This window comes from Camelus ferus, chromosome 36 (assembly GCF_009834535.1).
Source record: "Camelus ferus isolate YT-003-E chromosome 36, BCGSAC_Cfer_1.0, whole genome shotgun sequence".
Lineage (NCBI taxonomy): Eukaryota > Metazoa > Chordata > Mammalia > Artiodactyla > Camelidae > Camelus > Camelus ferus.
The window spans coordinates 18,842,781-18,867,410 of record NC_045731.1 but is presented as its reverse complement, the minus strand read 5'-3'; the positions used below and the strand labels follow the sequence as shown (position 1 = coordinate 18,867,410).

The 24,630-nt window shown below is 41.7% G+C and overlaps 1 long non-coding RNA gene across 3 annotated transcripts in view; it reads right to left on the bottom strand.

Moving 5' to 3' along the window:
* Nucleotides 1–417: 417 nt before the first annotated feature.
* The window catches only part of LOC116661765, a 37,221-nt gene continuing 13,008 nt past the window's right edge, over nt 418–24,630 (bottom strand). For 2 of the 3 annotated variants that reach the window (XR_004317728.1, XR_004317727.1), the window contains exon 3: nt 21,243–22,169. This is a non-coding gene — a long non-coding RNA (uncharacterized LOC116661765). Of the gene's footprint in view, nt 706–21,242; nt 22,170–24,630 lie in introns of those variants that run through there. The other variant, XR_004317729.1, reaches the window with a different exon arrangement.

The following is a 24,630-nucleotide window of genomic DNA, read 5'->3' as shown; positions in this document are numbered from 1 at the left end:
TATTCTACCCTACATACAGAAGAAATGGCATAAGCCTAAAACAAAGGAAAGTAGCTCTGCAGAACTGTACTAAGAGCAAAAGAGTCAGTCAGTAAAGTGCACATTGGGATTGGTTTCATTGCTAGGAATTTCAGCCCCGATGGAACAAATGGATACATGTTCTTAGAGTGTGGGAGTTTCAGCAGAAAAGCAACAGATGAATATGTATTCTGGGTGAATGGATATTACACAAACATAAGATTCCTTTAGTGGGTCTTTTTGTACTGTTAACAGTTAGAAAGTTTAAAGACGTGTGAAACCATAAACTAAAAATGGACACACTTCCATCCATTTGTACTGTGTATAGGGATGAGAACAAAAGGAAAGAAGGAAGAAAAAAGGACCATGGGATGCTACTGGAGAGATTCACATTTACCTTAGGAACCTCTCGTCTGATGCAGCCCCTCCCAAACACTGACAAGATGCAGCAACCATTGGGGATGGCAGGTACCGTTTGGATTCCAGGTGGAATTTTGGTGTGTACAGTGCAGCTTGTTGTGGCTGGTGGGCCCAAGGTAACTGGGCAGAGTTCCGTGGGTGGATCGTGTGATGGAGGGGCTGCCACCCTCTGTGGAGCTTGTCTTAGGTCTTTAGTTCGGGAAGCTGGGTAAGTTCGAGATACTGCTTCTGCCCAAATACCTGAGTTCACGGGTCAGTTTCCAGAAACTGAAAGGGCTGACAGTGGAACATCTGCCAGTCATCAGCATACTGGTTACGTTCCGAGGATCTTTCAGACTTGCCCAGTCATGTAGAAGTCTAATTTATGGGAGATTTAAAGAGAAGCTGGAAGAAAACCTGGCTACATGGATTGAGGAGATATGAGAACACATTGATGAGAGTTGTCCTGCTACAATGAGGACACAGGCATGGATACTTCTGTAGAGAATACCAGGCTCAAAAGACATTCATGAGACATATTGAGCCTCGTTGATACTGGCAGAAATTATGGAGGATCAACATGCACTTGAGGAAGTTACTCAGTTCTCTGCTCCAAGAATGGATCCAAGATTCTTGACGTCTAAAGAGAAGAGATGGCAGAGATGATAAAATCGCTCATGTTGGTGGAATAATTTGCTGAGAATCCCCATGTCCCAAGGGGCATTTACAAACCATTCAGACCAAAATGCACCAAGCCCAGGTAAGCCTTTTCACAGGCTTGGGCCTTGCTATCAAGCACTTGCTCTTCCCTCCCCTCCACTCAGGCATCCATTTTAAAGGATCAGAACCTGAGCTGCAATGAAGCCAGTAGGAGAAGAGCAAGCCCCTCCTAGAATCAGAGTTCCTACAACTTCACACTCTGTGAACAACTGTGAAATCCTCAAAGGTCAAATACTCTCAACTAAAATAGCTAGGATTTGAATATTTAGCTAACACAAAGAAATGATGACCTTCCCCTAGATTCAGCAAATGCTCTGGTTATGTCTTTTTGGGGTGAAGGGAGTGTGGTAAGTGAGGAGAATCTTTGACTGAACTTGAATAGGTATTATGCCTCAGTATTTCAAGACAGTATAGGTAAATATTATGTCAGTTATTGAACTGAACTGTAAAAGTCCCAAGACATTAAAGGACATAATTTATGTGTACCGTCTTTTCCCTTCATTCAAGCACCGGGTGCACTATATCATGGGATGCAGACAATGTTATGTTAAATTGCTTTACCAACATGATCAGACGATTAATCTTTGTCATCACTGATAGAAGAACACCTGATTCTCAATAGCCTCGCATAGCTACAGCAGGATTCTCATAGATATAATGCCTCTAGGTGCTTTTGAAATGAAGCCAAAATGTACATATTTTATTTGGTTTTTCTTGTGTTTTCCTCTAGAAGAATGATACCCCTTGAAATGAAAACATTGGCCAATATGTGCCATTGGGAAGAAACGGCAACACATGCACAATGGAATCCCAGGTTGGGGGTTATTTCTTGGTTCCAATAGTTATTTCATCCTTTCTGTCAGTGTTGGAGGATTCAACATTAAAGGGTTGACATGCCCCTTCAAAATATTGGACTGCTATTTTATATTCTATCTGTCTATTTTTTCCTTAGAGCTGACAAAAAGTAACAAAAATTGACAAGTCTTTCCTCTAGGCAGATTTAGTATGTTTTGAAAACTAACTTCATATTCATATAAATTCCAAACATGTAAATCAATTATTCTAACCTTTTTAAAGACTGCAACTGAGTTATCAACACAATGTCAAAACTAATGTGTTCGGACAAACCCTTCCACCATGGCTGTATAGAAAACAGAGCTAAGTAAACATCATATTTCTGTGAATTATATCTGGAAAGTGTTGATTTATCACTGCCCAGTTGGCAGGGAACAAGTGCATCATGTGCTCACTCGCTCCTATGTACACAGCAATGTAAACATCCACTCAACCAGCCCTTGGAAAAGGACATTGCCGAAGAGTGGTCTGTTAATTCCAAAGACAGGATGAGGCCTCAGAAACCTGGAAGGAGGAGAAGACAATGTAGAGAATGGAAACCACTACAGGATCTGACATCTGGTAATGGAGCAGCAAAGGTGAAACTCTGCTTTACTTGGATGCACACTCTCTAGCAGACAGCACACATGGGATTGAGGGTGATGAGTGGAGTGTTAGAAGAGTGCACAGCAGATGCTTGGCTGACAGGACTCAAAGAAATCAGCACCAAATATCCCCAGAATTGAATCTGAGACCAAGACCCGAGCTGCCAAATTTGTGCTGGCAGAGGCAGCAGAAAATGAGGGATAGGGCTACGGATGATGGCACACGCTTACTCTCAGGGATCTGGATTGCGTTGTGGGTTGTGGTGGGTCCTATCAAGAGAGCAAACCGACTTGTGACCCCAATGAGAAAGCAACCACACTAGCGTGCGAGTTTGAGTTTATCGATATGTCCCATGGCCACATCCACTGCATCTGCAGGACCAGGGACCAATTTGGCATTTTGCCAATAGAGCACATGTGGGACTCAATCAGAGATACTGTGCATCAGGTCTGAGGGATTCAGTGGCCCTTGGGTTGAAATCGTATTAAATCTTCAGGATCTGCTACAGTCATAACCTGGACAGGATTACGGATTGGTTTGAGGAAGAGAATTCGGTACAGCTCTGTGGTTGCATTTCGTGCACCCATGACCCAAGGATGAGGGATCAAGGAAGAGTGGTCAAAGTCCACAACGTGAGAAGTTGACGCATTTTCCTCAGCATTATCTCCAAATGCAGATGCTACATTTTTGGCTGGCACTGACATTGTACTGCCCAGAGGACACAAAGATCGGTCTGCAGGGATCATTTCAGCAGGCCCTGATGTATGACATCCATACATATGTTTCCACTGGTTTCTGTAGACAGAGAAGCTCTGGGAAGAAATGGAACATTGGGACATTCCCATGGCAATAGAAAGCACAAGTGCCCTCTCAGTTTGCTGTTTTAGAAAGACTCCAATATGAAGTACAGAAGAATGCCGAGCTGAAAAATTTTAAGCTTCATTTCCAGAAGAGGAAGTGTACTCTGCTCTTTCACAAATGTGAGGTAAGTGCAATAAAAAGAAGTTTACTAATTGAAATAATATGTTGTGCTCATCACAACAAAGGCAACACCAGCAATTAGAGATATACCAGACAAAACACACAGGAAAAGGACATGGCATCAATGCCTAGGGAAAATTGTTCTCACAGAAATATCATGGAACTTCGTACACACAATGGTCTAAAATTTTCACTTAACAAAGCCCTATAAATCTATATTAGATACCTGATATTACTTGACCAGAAGAGGTAAAGAAGTATAGAAAAAGAAACAGGAAGTACAATTTTCAGTTCCAAAGAGTTTGAAGGCCCCAAAAAAATAAGCTTTCAAACATCTAGACTGCAAACGGCTACCAGAGCAAGTATTGAAAACTGAGGTGAGGAAAACATGAAGTACAACAGTGTCTCAGAATCACAAAAGGCATTATACCAGGAAAGGGGAAGAGAACTCTAAAAACGAGCCAAATAATATCAGAAAACCCAAGGATGAGACAATACCAGGGCTAAAGTCAGTCCAAAGCAGACTTGATAATGCAGACGGACTCGTGAAAGACTGTGAAGACAGGTGAACAGAAATCCCTCGATCAGAAGAAGACATAGAAAAAGAAGTGCAAACCAATGCAAACATTGCTGTTGAAGCCTGGGGTAAGACAAAGAATGAAAGAGTATGATTCGTAAGAGTCCCAGATGGAAAAGCAAGATTAACACAAAAAAGCCTGAAAAGATAATTGTAGAAAAGTCAGACTGAAACTTGCTGAAAGACAAGAAAGAATCATCTATATGAATTCAGGAACTACACAGCGTCCAAAGGAGGTGGAATCCCAATAGACCTACTTGCAGCTGTATAATTCAAATCAACAAAGTTCATGATCACCCCAGTGATTTAAAATGCATCTAGAGGAAAGCAATTTAGTCACAACAGAACCTCCAGAGGGGTTTCAGCTCATATCTCGGCAGAAAAATTGCAGAACAGGGAGGAGTGCAAGGACATAGGCCATATCCTGAATGAGAACAAGCTGTAATCATGGGTAGCCTATGCCAGATGACTGCCATTTCTAATAACGGCAGAGCTAGGGAAATTCACAGACCAGCAAAGCTTAAAAGAATTCAGCAGTTCAAAACTTATCCTAAAAGAAAGATTGAGAATTCTACCCTGAATAGAAAAGTAGCAAGATGAAATGGAAATAAGAAAAACCATTATTGGAAATGCAAGAAGAGCGTGAGTTACAAACAAGAAACAATAAGAAGGCAAGGAGGACATCAAAGCCATAAGATGGGAGAGGGTAGCAGGAAATCATAGGTGATTTTAAGCACTATCTGAAGTGATTCACATATATGACTCTCTGATTGAAGCAAACGGAGTGATGCATGGCCTAATGTGTTTGCAAAACCAACAACAAGCAAACAAACAAACAATCAAACAACAAACAGACACCAAAAGGGTACGGTTGGCTGACATATACCAAAGAAACCATGAGTATTCAAAACAAAATACTCAAAGTGATGTCAAGGATCATTCAGCACGCACCGACCCAGTATCGCAGCTTAAATGTACTCAACACACTTGTATTCAGAACACAGACGCGTGCCTTAATATTCATAAATATTGATTCAAAAGAGCATATCGTGACCTAACCCAAATGCCGATTTTGAATAAGATTTGGTCATAGTCCGTGATATAGATTTACAATTCTTCCAACAGCAAGAATGAATGCCATATTCTACCCTAAGTAGAGAAGAAACGGCATAAGCCTATAACAAAGACAAGTAGCTCTGCAAAACTGTACTAAGAGCAAACGAGACAGACAGTAAAGTGCACATTGGGATTGGTTTCATTTCTCGGAATTTCAGCCCCCATGAAACAATGGATCCGTTTACTGAGAGCGTGGGTGTTTCAGCAGAAAGCAACAGACGGATATGTATTCTGGGTGAATGGATATTACACAAACATGAGTTTCCTTAGTGGGGTCTCTGTGTACTGTGAGCTGTTAGAAAGTTTCAAGACGTGTGAAACCATAAACTCAAAATGGACACACTTCCCTCCGTTTGTACTGTATACAGATCTGAACCAAAGGAAAGAGGGAAGATAAAAGGACAATGGCACGCTAGTGGATAGAATCACATTTAACTTAGGAACCTCTCGTTTGATGCAGCCCTCCCCCAACACTGACAATATTCAGCAACCATTGGGGATGGCAGTTACCGGTTGGATTCTAGGTGGAATCTTGGTGTGTACCGCGAGGCTTGTTGTGGCTGGTGGATCCAAGGTAACTGGGCAGAATTCTGTGGGTGGATCAGTGTGATGGAGGGGCTGCCGCCCTTTGTGGAGATGGCTTAGGTCTTTTGTTCGGGACGCTGTGTAAGTTCGAGATAATGCTGCTGCCCAAAGACCTAAGTTCACGGGTAAGTTTCCAGAACCTGAAAGGGCAGACAGTGGAAGATCTGCTGTCATCAGCTTACTGGTGAGGCTCCGAGGTACTTTCAGACTTGCCCAGTCCTGTTGAAGTCGACTTTATGGGAGACACGAAGAGAAGCTGGCAGAAAAGCTGGCTGCACTGATTGAGGAGAGATGCGAACATATTGATGAGAGTTGTTCCGCTACAATGGAGAATACCGGCATGGAGACATCTCTAGAGAATACCAGGCTCGAAAGATCATTCATGAGACCTACTGAACCTCTGTGATACTGGCAGAAACATTCGGAGTGTCAACGTGCACTTGAGAAAGTCACTCCATTCTCTGCTCCAAGAACGGCTCCAAGATTCCTGACGTCTAAAAGAGAAGAGATGGCAGAGATGATAAAAGCGCTCATGTTCTTGGAAGAGGTCATGAGAATCCACAGGTCCCAAGGGGCATTTACAAACCATTCAGACCAAAATGCACCAAGCCCAGGTAAGCCTTTTCCCAGGTTTGGGCCTTGCTATCAAGCACTTGCTCTTCCCTCCCCTCCACTCAGGCATCCATTTTAAAGGATCAGAACCTGAGCTGCAATGAAGCCAGTAGGAGAAGAGCAAGCCCCTCCTAGAATCAGAGTTCCTCCATCTTCACACTCTGTGAACAACAGTGAACTCCTTAAAGGTCAAATACTCTCGACTAAAATAGTTAGGAATTGAATACTTAGCTCACACAAAGAAATGATGACCTTCCCCTAGATTCAGCAAATGCTGGGTTTATGTCTTGTCTGGGGTGAAGGGAGTGTGGTAAGTGAGAGGAATCTTTGACTGAACTTGAATATGTACTTAGGCCTCAGTTTTTCAAGACAGTATAGTAAATATTATGTCAGATAGTGACCTGAACTGTAAAAGTCGTGAAAGACTTTAAGACACAGGTTTGGTGGACCGTCCTTTCCTCTTCAGTCAAGCATCCGGGTGCACGATATCATTGGGGGTGCAGACTTGGATGTGTTAAATTGCTTTACCCAACATGATCGGATGATTAAGCGTTCTCATCACTGATAGAAGAAACACCTGCTTTCAATAGCCTAGCATAGCTGCAGCAGGATTCTCATAGATATAATGCCTCTAGTGCTTTTAGAAATCAAGCCTAAATGTTTATATTTTGTTCGGATTATCTGTATTCTAGTGAGAACAATGTTACAAAACCTTGAAATGCCAACATTGGCCAGTATGAGACCTTGGTATAAGGGCAACATCTGAACAATGGAAACCTAGGTTTGGGTTATTTCAAGGTTCCAATAGATATTTCATGGGTTCCTGTTCGTGTTGGAGGCTTCAAGTGTAAACAGTTGACATGTCCCCTTCAACATATTGGACTGCTATTTTACATCCTATCTTTGTGTATTTTTCTTAGAGCTGACAATATGTTACAAAATAGACAAGTCTGGTTTTAGGTAGATTTAGTATGTTTCAAAAACTAACTTCATTTTCATATAATCCCAAAACATGTAAATCAATTCAAATAACATTTTAAAATACTGCAACTGAGTTATCAACACAATGTGAAAATTGGAGGCTAAGGACAAACCCTCCCACCATGGCTGCATATTAAACAGAGCTAAACAAACATCACAATTCTGTGAATTATATCTGGAAAGTGTTGATTTATCGATGCCCAGTTGGCAGAGAACCAGTGCAACCTGCGCTCACTCCCTCCCATGTACACAGCAATGTAAACTTCCACTCACCCAGCCCTTGGCACAGGACACTTTCTGAAGAGTGGTCTGTTACTTCCAAAGACAGGATGAGGCCTCAGAAATCTGGAAGCAGGAGAAGGCAAAGTAGAGAATGGAAATCTGTGCAGGATCTGACCTCTGCTGATGGAGCAGCAAAGGTGAAACTCTGTTTTACTTGGACGCACACTCTCAAGCGGACAGCACACATGGGACTGTAGGTAATGCGCTGAGTGTTAGAAGAGTGCACAGCAGATGCTTGGCTGACATAACTCATAGAAATCAGCACAAAATATCCCCACAATTGATTCTGAGACCAAGATCCGATCTGCCAAATTTGAGCTAGCAGAGGCAGCGGAAAATGAGGTATAGAGCTACAGATAATGGCACACGCTGAGTCTCAGGGATCTGGAGTGCATTGTGGGTTGTGGTGGGTTCTATCAAGAGAGCAAACCGACCTGTTACCCCAGTAAGAATGCAACCACATTGGCGTGTGTGGTTGAGTTTTTCGATATGTGCCATGGCCACATCCACTGCATTTTGCAGGCCCAGGATCAATTTGGCATTTTGCCAATAGAGCATGTGTGGGGCTCAACCAGAGAAGCCGTGCATCTGGTCTGAGGGATTCAGAGGCCCTTGGGTTTGAAATTAGTATTAAAAGCTTTAGGATCTGCTACAGTCATAACCTGGACAGGGATTACGGATTGGTTTGAGGAAGAGAATTCGGTACAGCTCTGTGGTTGCATTCGTGCACCCATGACCCAAGGATGAGGGATCAAGGAAGAGTGGTCAAAGTCCACAACGTGAGAAGTTGAAGCATTTCCTTCAGCATTATCTCCCAAATGCAGATGCTACATTTTGGATGGCACTGACATGGTACTGCCCAGAGGACACAAAGATCGGTCTGCGGGATCATTCCAGCAGGCCCTGATGTATGACATCCATACATATGTTTCCACTGGTGTTTCTGTAGACAGAGAAGCTCTGGGAAGAACTGGTAACATTGGGACATTCCCATGGCAATAGAAAGCACAAGCGCACTCTCAGTTTGCTGTTTTGGAAAGACTCCAATATGACGTACAGCAGAATGCCGAGCTGAAAAACTTTAAGCTTCATTTCCAGAAGAGGAAGTGTACTCTGCACTTTCAGAATTGTGAGGTAAGTGCAATAAACGAAGTTTTACTAATTGAAATAATATGGTGTGCTCATCACAACAAAGGCAACACCAGCAATTAGAGATATACCAGACAACACACACAGGAACAGGACATGGCATCAATGCCTAGGGAAAATTGTCCTCACAGAAATATCATGGAACTTTGTACACCCAATGGTCTAAAATTTTCACTTAACAAAGCCCTATAAATCTATATTAGATACCTGATATTACTTGACCAGTAGAGATAAAGAAGTATAGTAAAAGAAACAGGAAGTACCATTTTCAGTTCCAAAGAGTTTGAAGGCCCAAAAAATAAGCTTTCAAACATCTAGACTGCAAAACGCTACCAGAGCAAGTATTGAAAACTGAGGTGAGGAAAACATGAAGTACAACAGTGTCTCAGAATCACAAAAGGCAGTATACCAGGAAAGGGGAAGAGAAACTCTAAAACGAGCCAAATAATATCAGAAAACCCAAGGATGAGACAATACCAGGGCTAAAGTCAGTCCAAAGCAGACTTGATAATGCAGACGGACTCGTGAAAGACTGTGAAGACAGGGGAACAGAAATCCCTCGATCAGAAGAAGACATAGAAAAGAAGTGCAAACCAATGCAAACATTGCTGTTGAAGCCTGGGTAAGACAAAGCATGAAAGATTATGATTCGTAAGAGTCCCAGATGGAAAGCAAGATTAACAAAAAAAAGCCTGAAAAGATAATTGTAGAAAAGTCAGACTGAAACTTGCTGAAAGACAAGAAAGAATCATCTATACGATTTCAGGAACTACACAGCGTCCAAGGAGGTGGAATCCCAATAGACCTACTTGCAGCTGTATAATTCAAATCAACAAAGTTCATGATCACCCCAGTGATTTAAAATGCATCTAGAGGAAAGCAATTTAGTCACAACAGAACCTCCAGAGGGGTTTCAGCTCATATCTCGGCAGAAATATTGCAGAACAGGGAGGAGTGCAAGGACATAGGCCATATCCTGAATGAGAAAAAGCTGTAATCATGGGTAGCCTATGCCACATGACTGCCATTTCTAATAACGGCAGAGCTAGGGAAATTCACAGACCAGCAAAGCTTAAAAGAATTCAGCAGTTCAAACTTATCCTAAAGAAAGATTGAGAATTCTACCCTGAATAGAAAAGTAGCAAGATGAAATGGAAATAAGAAAAACCATTATTGGAAATGCAAGAAGAGCGTGAGTTACAAACAAGAAACAAGAAGAAGGCAAGGAGGACATCAAAGCCATAAGATGGGAGAGGGTAGCAGGAAATCATAGGTGATTTTAAGCACTATCTTAAGTGATTCACATATATGACTCTCTGATTGAAGCAAACGGAGTGATGCATGGCCTAATGTGTTTGCAAAACCAACAACAAGCAAACAAACCAACAATCAAACAAACAACAGACACCAAAAGGTTACGGTTGGCTGACATATACCAAAGAAACCATGAGTATTCAAAACAAAATACTCAAATTGATATCAAGGATCATTCAGCACGCATCGACCCAGTATCGCAGCTTAAATGTACTCAACACACTTGTATTCAGAACACAGACGCGTGCATTAATATTCATAAATATTGATTCAAAAGAGCATATCGTGACCTAACCCAAATGCCGATTTTGAATAAGATTTGGTCATAGTCCGTGATATAGTACTTACAATTCTTCCAACAGCAAGAATGAATGCCATATTCTACCCTAAGTAGAGAAGAAACGGCATAAGCCTATAACAAAGACAAGTAGCTCTGCAAAACTGTACTAAGAGCAAACGAGACAGACAGTAAAGTGCACATTGGGATTGGTTTCATTTCTCGGAATTTCAGCCCCCATGAAACAAATGGATCCATTTTCTGAGAGCGTGGGTGTTTCAGCAGAAAGCAACAGACGGATATGTATTCTGGGTGAATGGATATTACACAAACATGAGTTTCCTTTAGTGGGGTCTCTGTGTACTGTGAGCTGTTAGAAAGTTTCAAGACGTGTGAAACCATAAACTAAAAATGGACACACTTCCCTCCGTTTGTACTGTATATACAGATCTGAACCAAAGGAAAGAGGGAAGATAAAAGGACAATGGCACGCTAGTGGATAGAATCACATTTAACTTAGGAACCTCTCGTTTGATGCAGCCCCTCCCCCAACACTGACAATATTCAGCAACCATTGGGGATGGCAGTTACCGGTTGGATTCTAGGTGGAATCTTGGTGTGTACCGCGAGGCTTGTTGTGGCTGGTGGATCCAAGGTAACTGGGCAGAATTCTGTGGGTGGATCAGTGTGATGGAGGGGCTGCCGCCCTTTGTGGAGATTGGCTTAGGTCTTTTGTTCGGGACGCTGTGTAAGTTCGAGATAATGCTGCTGCCCAAAGACCTAAGTTCACGGGTAAGTTTCCAGAACCTGAAAGGGCAGACAGTGGAAGATCTGCCTGTCATCAGCTTACTGGTGAGGCTCCGAGGTACTTTCAGACTTGCCCAGTCCTGTTGAAGTCGACTTTATGGGAGACACGAAGAGAAGCTGGCAGAAAAGCTGGCTGCACGGATTGAGGAGAGATGCGAACATATTGATGAGAGTTGTTCCGCTACAATGGAGAATACCGGCATGGAGACATCTCTAGAGAATACCAGGCTCGAAAGACATTCATGAGACCTACTGAACCTCTGTGATACTGGCAGAAACATTCGGAGTGTCAACGTGCACTTGAGAAAGTCACTCAATTCTCTGCTCCAAGAACGGCTCCAAGATTCCTGACGTCTAAAAGAGAAGAGATGGCAGAGATGATAAAAGCGCTCATGTTCTTGGAAGAGGTCATGAGAATCCACAGGTCCCAAGGGGCATTTACAAACCATTCAGACCAAAATGCACCAAGCCCAGGTAAGCCTTTTCCCAGGTTTGGGCCTTGCTATCAAGCACTTGCTCTTCCCTCCCCTCCACTCAGGCATCCATTTTAAAGGATCAGAACCTGAGCTGCAATGAAGCCAGTAGGAGAAGAGCAAGCCCCTCCTAGAATCAGAGTTCCTCCATCTTCACACTCTGTGAACAACAGTGAACTCCTTAAAGGTCAAATACTCTCGCCTAAAATAGTTAGGAATTGAATACTTAGCTCACACAAAGAAATGATGACCTTCCCCTAGATTCAGCAAATGCTGGGTTTATGTCTTGTCTGGGGTGAAGGGAGTGTGGTAAGTGAGAGGAATCTTTGACTGAACTTGAATATGTACTAGGCCTCAGTTTTTCAAGACAGTATAGGTAAATATTATGTCAGATAGTGACCTGAACTGTAAAAGTCGTGAAAGACTTTAAAGACACAGGTTTGGTGGACCGTCTTTCTCTTCAGTCAAGCACCGGGTGCACGATATATTGGGGGTGCAGACTTGGTTGTGTTAAATTGCTTTACCCAACATGATCGGATGATTAAGCGTTCTCATCACTGATAGAAGAACACCTGCTTTTCAATAGCCTAGCATAGCTGCAGCAGGGTTCTCATAGCTAAAATGCCTGTATGTGCTTTTGGAATCAAGCCTAAATGTATATATTTTGTTTGGTTTTTCTTGTACTTTCCTAGAGAGGAATGTTACCCCTTGAAATGCCAACATTGGCCAGTATGTGTCATTGGGAGTATAGGGCACCACATGCACAACGGAAACCCAGGTTCTCGGTTATTTCATGGTTTCAATAGGTACTTCATGGTTCCTGTTGCTGTTGGAGGCTTCAACAGTAAAGAGTTGACATGTCCCCTTCAACATTTTGGACTGCGATTTTACTTTCTATCTGTCTACATTTACTTAGAGCTGACATAATGTTACAAAAATTGACAAGTCTGACTTCTAGGTAAATTTAGTACGTTTCAAACACTAACTTCATTTTCATATAAATCCCAAAACATGTAAATCAATTCTATTAACATTCTTAAAACTGCAACTGTGTTATCAACACAATGTCAAAATTGGAGTCTTCGGACAATCCCTCCAACCATGGCTTTATAGAAAACAGAGCTAAACAAACATCACATTTCTGTGAATTACATCTGGAAAGTGTTGATTTATCGATGCCCAGTTGGCAGAGAACCAGTGCAACCTGCGCTCACTCCCTCCCATGTACACAGCAATGTAAACTTCCACTCACCCAGCCCTTGGCACAGGACACTTTCCGAAGAGTGGTCTGTTACTTCCAAAGACAGGATGAGGCCTCAGAAACCTGGAAGCAGGAGAAGGCAAAGTAGAGAATGGAAATCTGTGCAGGATCTGACCTCTGCTGATGGAGCAGCAAAGGTGAAACTCTGTTTTACTTGGACGCACACTCTCAAGCGGACAGCACACATGGGACTGTAGGTAATGCGCTGAGTGTTAGAAGAGTGCACAGCAGATGCTTGGCTGACATAACTCATAGAAATCAGCACAAAATATCCCCACAATTGATTCTGAGACCAAGATCCGATCTGCCAAATTTGAGCTAGCAGAGGCAGCGGAAATGAGGTATAGAGCTACAGATAATGGCACACGCTGAGTCTCAGGGATCTGGAGTGCGTTGTGGGTTGTGGTGGGTTCTATCAAGAGAGCAAACCGACCTGTTACCCCAGTAAGAAAGCAACCACATTGGCGTGTGTGGTTGAGTTTTTCGATATGTGCCATGGCCACATCCACTGCATCTTGCAGGCCCAGGATCAATTTGGCATTTTGCCAATAGAGCACGTGTGGGGCTCAACTAGAGAAGCCGTGCATCTGGTCTGAGGGATTCAGTGGCCCTTGGGTTTGAAATCAGTATTAAAAGCTTTAGGATCTGCTACAGTCATAACCTGGACAGGGATTATGGATTGGTTTGAGGAAGAGAATTCGGTACAGCTCTGTGGTTGCATTCGTGCACCCATGACCCAAGGATGAGGGATCAAGGAAGAGTGGTCAAAGTCCACAACGTGAGAAGTTGAAGCATTTCCTTCAGCATTATCTCCCAAATGCAGATGCTACATTTTGGATGGCACTGACATGGTACTGCCCAGAGGACACAAAGATTCGGTCTGCGGGATCATTCCAGCAGGCCCTGATGTATGACATCCATACATATGTTTCCACTGGTGTTTCTGTAGACAGAGAAGCTCTGGGAAGAACTGGTAACATTGGGACATTCCCATGGCAATAGAAAGCACAAGCGCACTCTCAGTTTGCTGTTTTGGAAAGACTCCAATATGACGTACAGCAGAATGCCGAGCTGAAAACCTTTAAGCTTCATTTCCAGAAGAGGAAGTGTACTCTGCACTTTCAGAATTGTGAGGTAAGTGCAATAAAACGAAGTTTTACTAATTGAAATAATATGGTGTGCTCATCACAACAAAGGCAACACCAGCAATTAGAGATATACCAGACAACACACACAGGAACAGGACATGGCATCAATGCCTAGGGAAAATTGTCCTCACAGAATTATCATGGAACTTCGTACACCCAATGGTCTAAAATTTTCACTTAACAAAGCCCTATAAATCTATATTAGATACCTGATATTACTTGACCAGTAGAGATAAAGAAGTATAGTAAAAGAAACAGGAAGTACCATTTTCAGTTCCAAAGATTTTGAAGGCCCAAAAAATAAGCTTTCAAACATCTAGACTGCAAAACGCTACCAGAGCAAGTAGTGAAAACTCAGGTGAGGAAAACATGAAGTACAACAGTGTCTCAGAATCACAAAAGGCAGTATACCAGGAAAGGGGAATAGAAACTCTAAAAACGAGGCAATAATATCAGAAAACCCAAGGATGAGACAATACCAGGGCTAAAGTCAGTCCAAAGCAGACTTGATAATGCAGACGGACTCGTGAAAGCTGTGAAGACAGGGGAACAGAAATCCCTCGATCAGAAGAAGACATAGAAAAAGAAGTGCAAACCAATGCAAACATTGCTGTTGAAGCCTGGGGTAAGACAAATCATGAAAGAGTATGATTCGGTAAGAGTCCCAGATGGAAAAGCAAGATTAACAAAAAAAGCCTGAATAGATAATTGTAGAAAAGTCAGACTGAAACTTGCTGAAAGACAAGAAAGAATCATCTATACGATTTCAGGAACTACACAGCGTCCAAGGAGGTGGAATCCCAATAGACCTAATTGCAGCTGTATAATTCAAATCAACAAAGTTCATGATCACCCCAGTGATTTAAAATGCATCTAGAGGAAAGCAATTTAGTCACAACAGAACCTCCAGAGGGGTTTCAGCTCATATCTCGGCCGAAATATTGCAGAACAGGGAGGAGTGCAAGGACATAGGCCATAACCTGAATGAGAAAAAGCTGTAATCATGGGTAGCCTATGCCACATGACTGCCATTTCTAATAACGGCAGAGCTAGGGAAATTCACAGACCAGCAAAGCTTAAAAGAATTCAGCAGTTCAAAACTTATCCTAAAAGAAAGATTGAGAATTCTACCCTGAATAGAAAGTAGCAAGATGAAATGGAAATAAGAAAAACCATTATTGGAAATGCAAGAAGAGCGTGAGTTACAAACAAGAAACAAGAAGAAGGCAAGGAGGACATCAAAGCCATAAGATGGGAGAGGGTAGCAGGAAATCATAGGTGATTTTAAGCACTATCTTAAGTGATTCACATATATGACTCTCTGATTGAAGCAAACGGAGTGATGCATGGCCTAATGTGTTTGCAAAACCAACAACAAGCAAACAAACAAACAATCAAACAAACAAACAGACACCAAAAGGGTACGGTTGGCTGACATATACCAAAGAAACCATGAGTATTCAAAACAAAATACTCAAAGTGATATCAAGGATCATTCAGCACGCATCGACCCAGTATCGATGCTTGCATGTACTCAACAGCCTTGTATTCAGAACAATGATGCGTGCATAATATTCATAAATATTGATTCATAAGAGTATATCGTGACCCTAACATCAAATGCCGAGTTTGAATAAAATGGATTCATCGTCCTTGACATAGGCTTACAAGTTTTCCAACAGGATGAATGAATGCCATATTCTACCCTAGGTAGAGACGAAATGGCATAAGCCCATAACAAAGAAAATTAGCTCTGCAAAACAGTACTAAGAGTGAAAGAGAAAGACAGTAAATTGCACAAAGGGATTGGTTTCATTTCTTGGAAATTCATCCCCCATGAAACAATTGGATCCATATTATGAGAGTGTGGGTGTTTCAGCAGAAAGCAACAAACGGATATGTATTCTGGGTGAATGGATATTACACAAACATAATTTCCTTTAGTGTGTCTCTGTGTACTGTGAACTGTTAGAAAGTTTAAAGTCGTGTGAAACCATAAACTAAAAATGGACACATTTCCCTCCGTTTGTACTGTGTATACGGATCTGAACAAAACGAAAGAGAGAAGGAAAAAGGACCATTGGACGTTAGTGAATAGAATCACATTAATCTTAGGAATCTGTCATCTGATGCAGCCCCTCCCCCAACAATAACAAGATGTAGCAACCATTGGAGATGGCAGTTACCGGTTGGATGCCAGGTGGAATGTTTGTGGGTACCACGAGGCTTGTTGTGGCTGGTGGATCCAAGGAAACTGGGCAGAATTCTGTGGGTGGATCAGTGTGATGGAGGGGCTGCCGCCGTCTGTGGAGCTTGTCATAGTTCATTTGTTCGGGAAGTTATGTCAGATCGAGATACTGCCCAAAGACCTGACATCACGGGTCAGTTTCCAGAACCTGAAAGGGCAGACAGTGGAAGATCTGCCTGTCATCAGCTTATAGGTGAGGCTCCTAGGTCCTTTCAGAATTGCCCAGTCCTGTTTAATTCGACTTTATGGGAGACATGAAGAGAAGCTTGCAGAAAAGCTGGCTGCATGGATTGAGGAGTGATGAGAAAAGATTGATGAGAGTTGTTGTGCCTCAATGGAGAATGCTGGCATGGAGACATCTCTAGAGAATACCAGGTTCGGAAGACATTCATGAAACTTATTGAATCTCGCTGATACTGGCCGAAATATAAGGAGTGTCAACCTCCCTTGAAGAAGTTATTCAATTTCCTGCTCCAAGAACGGGTCGAAGATCCCCGACGTCTAAAAGAGAAGAGTTGGCAGAGAAGATTAATGAGCTCCTGTTCTTGTAATGGGTTGTAAGATTCCACACATCCCAAGGGGCATTTACATACAATTCAGACCTCAATGCACCAAGCCCAGGTAAGACATTTACCAGGTATGGGTCTAGCTATCAAGCACTTGCTCTACCCTCCCCTCCACTCAGTCATCCATTTTAAAGAATCAGCTCCTGAGGTGAAATGAAACCATTAGGAGATTAGCAAGCCCATCCTAGAATCAGGGTTCAAAAAGATTCACTCCCTGTGAACAACAGTGAAATTTTTAAAGATCAAATACTCTCGACAAAAATATATAGGAATTGAATAATTAGCTCACAAAAAGAAATGATGACCTTCCTGTAGATTCAGCAAATGCTGGGGTAATGTCTAATTTGGGGTGAATGTAGTGTTTTAACTGAGGTGAATCTATGACTGAACTTGAATAGTTATAACGCCTCAGTTTTACAAGACAGTATAGTCAAATATTTGAAGTCAGATAGTAAAATGAATTGTAAAAGTTGCCAAAGACATTAAAGACACAGGACAAGTGAACCGTCTTTCCCTTCAGTCAAGCCCCGGGTGAAATATATCATGGGGGTGCAGACTTGGATTTGTTAACTTGCTTGACCCATCATGATCAGAAGATTAAGCGTTCTCATCACTCATAGAAAAAAAAAAACCTGGTTCTCAAAAGCCTAGCATAGCTGTAGCAGGTATCTCATAGTTATAACACCCATAGGTGCTTTAGGATTCAAGCATAATATATATATTTTGTTTGGATTTTCTTGTAAGTTAGTAAAGAGGAATGTTACACCTTGAAATGTCAACATTGGCCAGTATGGGTCATTGGAAGTGAAGGGCAAAATTGCACAAGGGAAACCCAGGATGGGGGTTATTTCATGGTTCCAATACTTATTTACTGCTTCCTGTTGGTGTTGGAGGCTTCAAGAGTAAAGAGTTGACATGATCCGTTAAAAATTTGGACTGCTATTTGCATTTAATCTGTCTATTATTTCCTTAGAGCTGAAAAAATGTTACAAAAATAGACAAGTCTGGCTTCTAGGTAGATTTAGTATGTTTCAAAAATAACTTCATTTTAATATAAATCCCAAAACATGTAAATCAATTCTGTTTACTTTTTAAAAACTGAAACTGAGTTATCAACACAATGTCAAAACTGGAGTTTCCGGGAAACACTCCCACCATGGCTGTATAAAATATAGAGCAAAATAAACATTATATTTCTATGAATTATATCAGGAAATTGATGATTTATCAATGACCAGTTGGCAGAGAACCAGTGCAATTTGCGCTCACTTGCTCCTATTTACACAGTAATGTAAACATCCACTCACCCAGACCTTGGCACAGGACACTTGCCTGAAGAGTGGTCTGTTATTTCCAAAGACAACATGAGGCCTCAGAAACCTTGAAGGAGGAATAAGGTAATGTACAGAATGGAAACCAATACAGGATCTGACCTCTGGTAATGGAGCAGCTAAGGTGAAACTCTGCTTTACTTGGACGCACACTCTCAAGCTGACTGCACACATGGATTGAAGGTGATGCACTGAGTGTTAGAAGAGTGCACAGCAGATGCTTGGCTGACAGGACTCAAAGAAATCAGCACACAATATCCCCACAATTGATTCTGAGAGCCAAGACCGAGGCTGCCAAATTTGAGCTAGCAGAGGCAGCAGAAAATGAGGGATAGGGCTACGGATGATGGCATACACTTAGTCTCAGGGATCTGGATTGCGTTGTGGGTTGTGTTCGGTCCTATCAAGAGAGCAAACCGACTTGTTACCCCAATGAGAAAGTAATCACACTAGCATGCAAGTTTGAGTTTATCGATATGTCCCATGGCCACATCCAGTGCATCAGCATGACGAAGGACCAATTTGGCATTTTGCCAATAGAGCATGCGTGGAGCTCTTTCAGAGATATTGTGCATCGGGTCTGAGAGATCCAGTGGGCCTTGGGATTGAAATGAGAATTAAAAGATTTGGGATCTGCTACCTTCATAACTTATAGAAAGATTACGGTTTCGTTTGAGGCAGAGAATGTGGAAGAGCTCTGTGGTTGCCTTCGTGCACACATGACACAAGGATGAGTGAACAAGGAATAGTGGTCAAAGTCCACAGCGTGAGAAGATGAAGAATTACCTTCAGCATTATCTCCCAAATGCAGATGCTATATTTTGGATGGCACTGACATGGTACTGCACCGAGGACACATATTTCGGTCTGCAGGATCGTTCCAGCAGGCCTTGTTGTATGACATCCATAGATATGTTTCCACTGGTGTTTCTGTAGACAGAGAATCTCTGGGAAAAACTGGTAATATTGGGACATTCCCATGGAAAGAGAAAGCACAAGCTCACTGTCAGTTTCCTGTTTTGGAAACACTCCAAAAGCACATACACCAGAATGCAGAGCTGAAAATCTTTAGAAGCTTCATTTCCACAAGTGGAAGTGTCCTGTGCAATTTCAGGATTCTGAGATAAGCGTAATAAAAATGAGGTTATACAAATCGAAATATTATGGTGTATTCATTCACAACAAAGGCAACACCAGCAATTAGGGATATAAAAGACAACACACATAAGAACAGGACATAGAATTCATGTCTAGGAAAAATTGTACTCACAGAAATATCATGGAATTGATTACACCAAATAGTCTATTACATTAACTTAACAAAGCCCAATAATACTACATTCGATACCTGATAGTACTTGAACAGTAGAGATAAAGAAGAATAGGAAAAGAAACAGGAAGTACCATTTTCACTTCCAAAGAGATGGAAGGCAAAAAAATAAGCTTTCAAATGACTAGGCTGCATAACACTACCAGAGCAAGCATTGAAATTGGAGGTGAGGAAAACACTGAAGGAATAGAGTGTCTCAGATTCACAAAAGGCAGAATACCAGAAAAGGGGAAGAGAAAATCTAAAAAAAAGCCAAATAATATCAGAAAACTCAAATGATGAGATAATAACAGGGCTAAAGTCAGTCCTAAGCAGCCTACATAATGCAGAGGGATTCGTGAATGACTGTGAAGACAGGGGAACAGAAATACCACGAGCAGAAGAATACATAGAAAAGAAAGTGTAAACCAATGCAAACATTTCTGTTGAATGATGGGATAAGACAAAGCATGAAAGACTATCATACCTAAGAGTCCCAGATGGGAATGAAAGAGATTAAAAAAAAAAATCTTTGAAAATTCATTTGTTGAAAAATCAGACTGAAAATTTCTGAAAGCCAAGAAAGAATCATCTATAAGATTTCAGGAAGTACACAGCGTCCAAAGGAGGTGGAATCCCAATAGACCTACAAGCAGCTGTAGAATTCCAATCTACAAAGTTCACGATCATCCATTAATTTAAAATGCACCTAGACGAAAGCAACTTAGTCAAAACAGAACCTCCAGAGGGGTTTCAGATGATATCTCGAGAGAAATATTGCAGGATAGGGAGGATTGCCAGGACATAGACCATAAACTGAATGAGATAAAGCTGCAATTTAGGTTAGCCTATGCCACATGTCCGACATTAATAATAACGGCAGATCTAGAGAATTTCACAGACCTTCAAAACTTAAATGAAATCAGCAGTTTGAAACTAACCCTAAAAGAAAAATTGAGAATTCTACCATGAATAGAAAGTAGCAAGATGAAATGGGTATAAGAAAACCATTACTGGAAATGCAGGAAGAGCTTGAGATTCAAAGAATAAAAAAGAAGGCAAGGAGGACAGCAAAACCCTAGAGATGGGAGAGGGAAGCAGGAAATCATAGGTGATTTTAAGCACTATCTTAACTGAATCAGCTTTTATGACTCTCTGTTTGAAGCAAACGGAGAGATGCATGGCCTAATGTGTTTGCAAGCAAACAACAAGCAAACAAACAATCAATCAAACAAACACAAAAAGGGTACGGTTGTCTGACATATACCAAAGAAACCATGAATATTCAAAAGAAAATACTCAAAGTGATGTGAAGTATCATTCAGCACCCATCGACCCAGTATCGATGCTTGCATGTACTCCACACACTTGTATTCAGAAAAATCATGCGTGCATATATATTCATAAATATTGATTCATTAGAGTATATTGTGACCCAAATCAAATGTCGAGTTTGAATAAAATGTATTCATAGACCGGGATATAGACTTACATGAGTTCCAATAGGATGAATGAATGCCATATACTACCCTAGGTAGAGATGAAATGGCATAAGCCTATAAGAAACACAAGTAGCTCTGCAAAACTATACAAAGAGCTAAAGAGAAACACAGTAAAGTGCACATAATGATTGGTTTAATTTCTTGGAATTTCAGCCCCCATGAAACAAATATATATTCTGAGATTGTGGGTGTTTCAGCAGAAAGCAACAAACGGATATGTATTCTGGGTGAATGGGTATTACACAAACATAATTTCCTTTAGGTTTTCTCTGGGAACTGTGTACTTTAGAAAGTTTAAAGTCCTGTGAAACCATAATCTAAAAATGGACACATTTCCCTCCGTTTGCACTGTGTATACGGATCTGAACCAAAGGAAAGAGGGAAGAAAAAAGGACCATGGGACGCTAGTGGATACAATCACATTAAACTTAGTAATCTGTCGTCTGATGCAGCCCGTAACCCAACAATACCAAGATGCAGCAACCATTGGAAATGGAATTTGCTGGCTGGATTCCAGGTGGAAAGTTGGTAGGTACCACGAGGCTTGTTGTGGCTGGTGGATCCAAGGAAACTGGGCAGAATTCTGTGGGTGGATCAGTGTGATGTTGGGGCTGCCACCCTCTGGGGAGCTTGTCTTAGGTCTTTTTTTCGGGTAGCTGTGTAAGTTCGAGATACTGCTGCTGCCCAAAGACATAAGATTTCTGGTCAGTTTCCAGAACCTGAAAGGGCAGAGAGTGGAAGATCTGCCTGTCATCAGCTTACTGGTGAGGCTCTGAGGTCCTTTCAAAAGGGCTAATTCTTCTTGAAGTCGACTTTATGGGAGACACAAAGAGAAGCTGGCAGAAAAGCTGGCTGCACTGATTGAGGAGAGATGCGAATATATTCATGAGAGATGTTCTGATACAATGGAGAATACTGACATGGAGACATCTGTAGAGAACACCAGGCTCAAAAGAATTTCATGAGACATATTGAACCTCGGTGATACTGGCAGAATTTTATGGAGTGTCTACGTGTCCTTTAAGAAGTTACCCAATTCCCTGCTCGAAGAACGGGTCCAAGATTCCTGACGTCTACAAGAGAAGACATGGGAGAAATGATAAAAGCGCTCATTTTCTTGGAAGTGGTCGTTAGAATCCACACGTCCCAAGGGGCATTTACAAACAATTCAGAACAAAATGCACCAATCCCAGGTAAGACTTTGCCCATTATCGCCCTAGCTTTCAAGCCCCTGCTCTAACCTCCATTCCACTCAGGCATCCATTGTAAAGATCAGAACCTGAGGTGAAATGAAGCCAGTAGGAGAATAGCAATCCCCTCCTAGAATCAGGGTTCCAACAGATTCACACTCTGAGAACAACAGTGAATTCCTTAAAGATCAAATACTGTCGACTAAAGTAGATATGTATTCAATACTTAGCTCACACAAAGGAAAGAGTGACCTTCCCCTAGATTCATCAAATGCTGGGGTTATGTCTTCTTTGGAGTGAAGGGAGTGTGGTAAGTGAGGGGAACATTTGACTGAACTTGAATAGGTAATTGGCCTCAGTTTCACAAGACAGTATAGTCAAATATTATAAGTCAGATAGTGAACTGAACAGTAAAAGTCGCCAAAAACTTTAAAGACACTGGTTATGTGGACAGTCTATCCCTTCAGACAAGCCCGGGGTGCACTTTATCATGGGGGTGCAGACTTGGTTTTGTTAAATTGCTTTAACCACCATGATCGGAAGATTTAGCGTTCTCATCACTGATAGAAGAAAACTAGTTCTCAAAAGACTAGCATAATTTCAGAAGGATTCTCACAGCTATTGTGCCTCTAGGTGCTTTAGGACTCAAGCCTAAATGTTTATATTTTGTTTGGATTTTCTTGTATTTAAGTAGAGAGTAATGTTACACCTTGAAATGCCAACATTGGCCAGTATGTGTCATTGGAAGTAAAGGGCAACCCTTGCAGAAAGGGAACCAAGTTGGGGGTTATTTCACAGTTCCAATAGTTATTTCCTGGTTCCTGTTTGAGTTGGAGGCTTCAAGAGTAAAGAGTTGACATGTCCCGTTCAAATTTGGACTGCTGTTTTACATTTTATCTGTCTATATTTTCCTTAGAGCTGACAAAATGTTACAAAAATAGACAAGTCTGGCTTCTAGGTAGATTTAGTATGTTTCAAAAACTAACTTCATTTTCATATAAATCCCAAAACATGTAAATCAATTCTATGAAACATTTTAAAATCTGCAATTGAGTTATCAACACAATGCCAAATCTGGAGTCTTCGGAAAACACTCCCAACATGGCTGTATAAAATATAGAGCAAAATAAACATCTTATTTCTGTGAATTATATCTGGAAAGAGATGATTTATCAATGACCAGTAGGCAGAGAACCAGTGCAACTTGGGCTCACTTGCTCCCATATACACAGTAATGTAAACATACACTCACCCAGCCCTTGGCACAGGACACTTGCTGAAGAGTGGTCTGTTATTTCCAAAGACAACATGAGGACTCAGAAACCTTGAAGGAGGAGAAGGTAATGTACAGAATGGAAACCATTACAGGATCTGACCTCTGGTAATGGAGAAGCAAAGGTGAAACTCTGCTTTACTTGGATGCACACTCTCAAGCTGACTGCACACATGGGATTGAAGGTGATGCACTGAGTGTTAGAAGAGTGCACAGCAGATGCTTGGCTGACAGGACTAAAAGAAATCAGCACACAATACCCCACAATTGATTCTGAGGCCAAGAAAGGAGCTGCCAAATTTGAGCTAGCAGAGGCAGCAGAAAATGAGGAATAGGGCTACGGATGATGGCATACGCTTAGTCTCAGGGATCTGGATTGCGTTGTGGGTTGTGGTGGGTCCTATCAAGAGAGCAAACCGACTTGTTACCCCAATGAGAAAGCAATCACACTAGCACGCAAGTTTGAGTTTATCGATATGTCCCATGGCCACATCCAGTGCATCAGCATGATGAAGGACCAATTTGGCATTTTGCCAATAGAGCATGTGTGGAGCTCTTTCAGAGATATTGTGCATCGGGTCTGAGAGATCCAGTGGGCCTTGGGATTGAAATGAGAATTAAAAGATTTGGGATCTGCTACCTTCATAACTTATAGAAAGATTACGGTTTCGTTTGAGGCAGAGAATGTGGAAGAGCTCTGTGGTTGCCTTCGTGCACACATGACACAAGGATGAGTGAACAAGGAATAGTGGTCAAAGTCCACAGCGTGAGAAGATGAAGAATTACCTTCAGCATTATCTCCCAAATGCAGATGCTATATTTTGGATGGCACTGACATGGTACTGCACCGAGGACACATATTTCGGTCTGCAGGATCGTTCCAGCAGGCCTTGTTGTATGACATCCATAGATATGTTTCCACTGGTGTTTCTGTAGACAGAGAATCTCTGGGAAAAACTGGTAATATTGGGACATTCCCATGGAAATAGAAAGCACAAGCTCACTGTCAGTTTCCTGTATTGGAAACGCTGAAAAATGACATACAGCAGAATGCAGAGCTGAAAATATTTA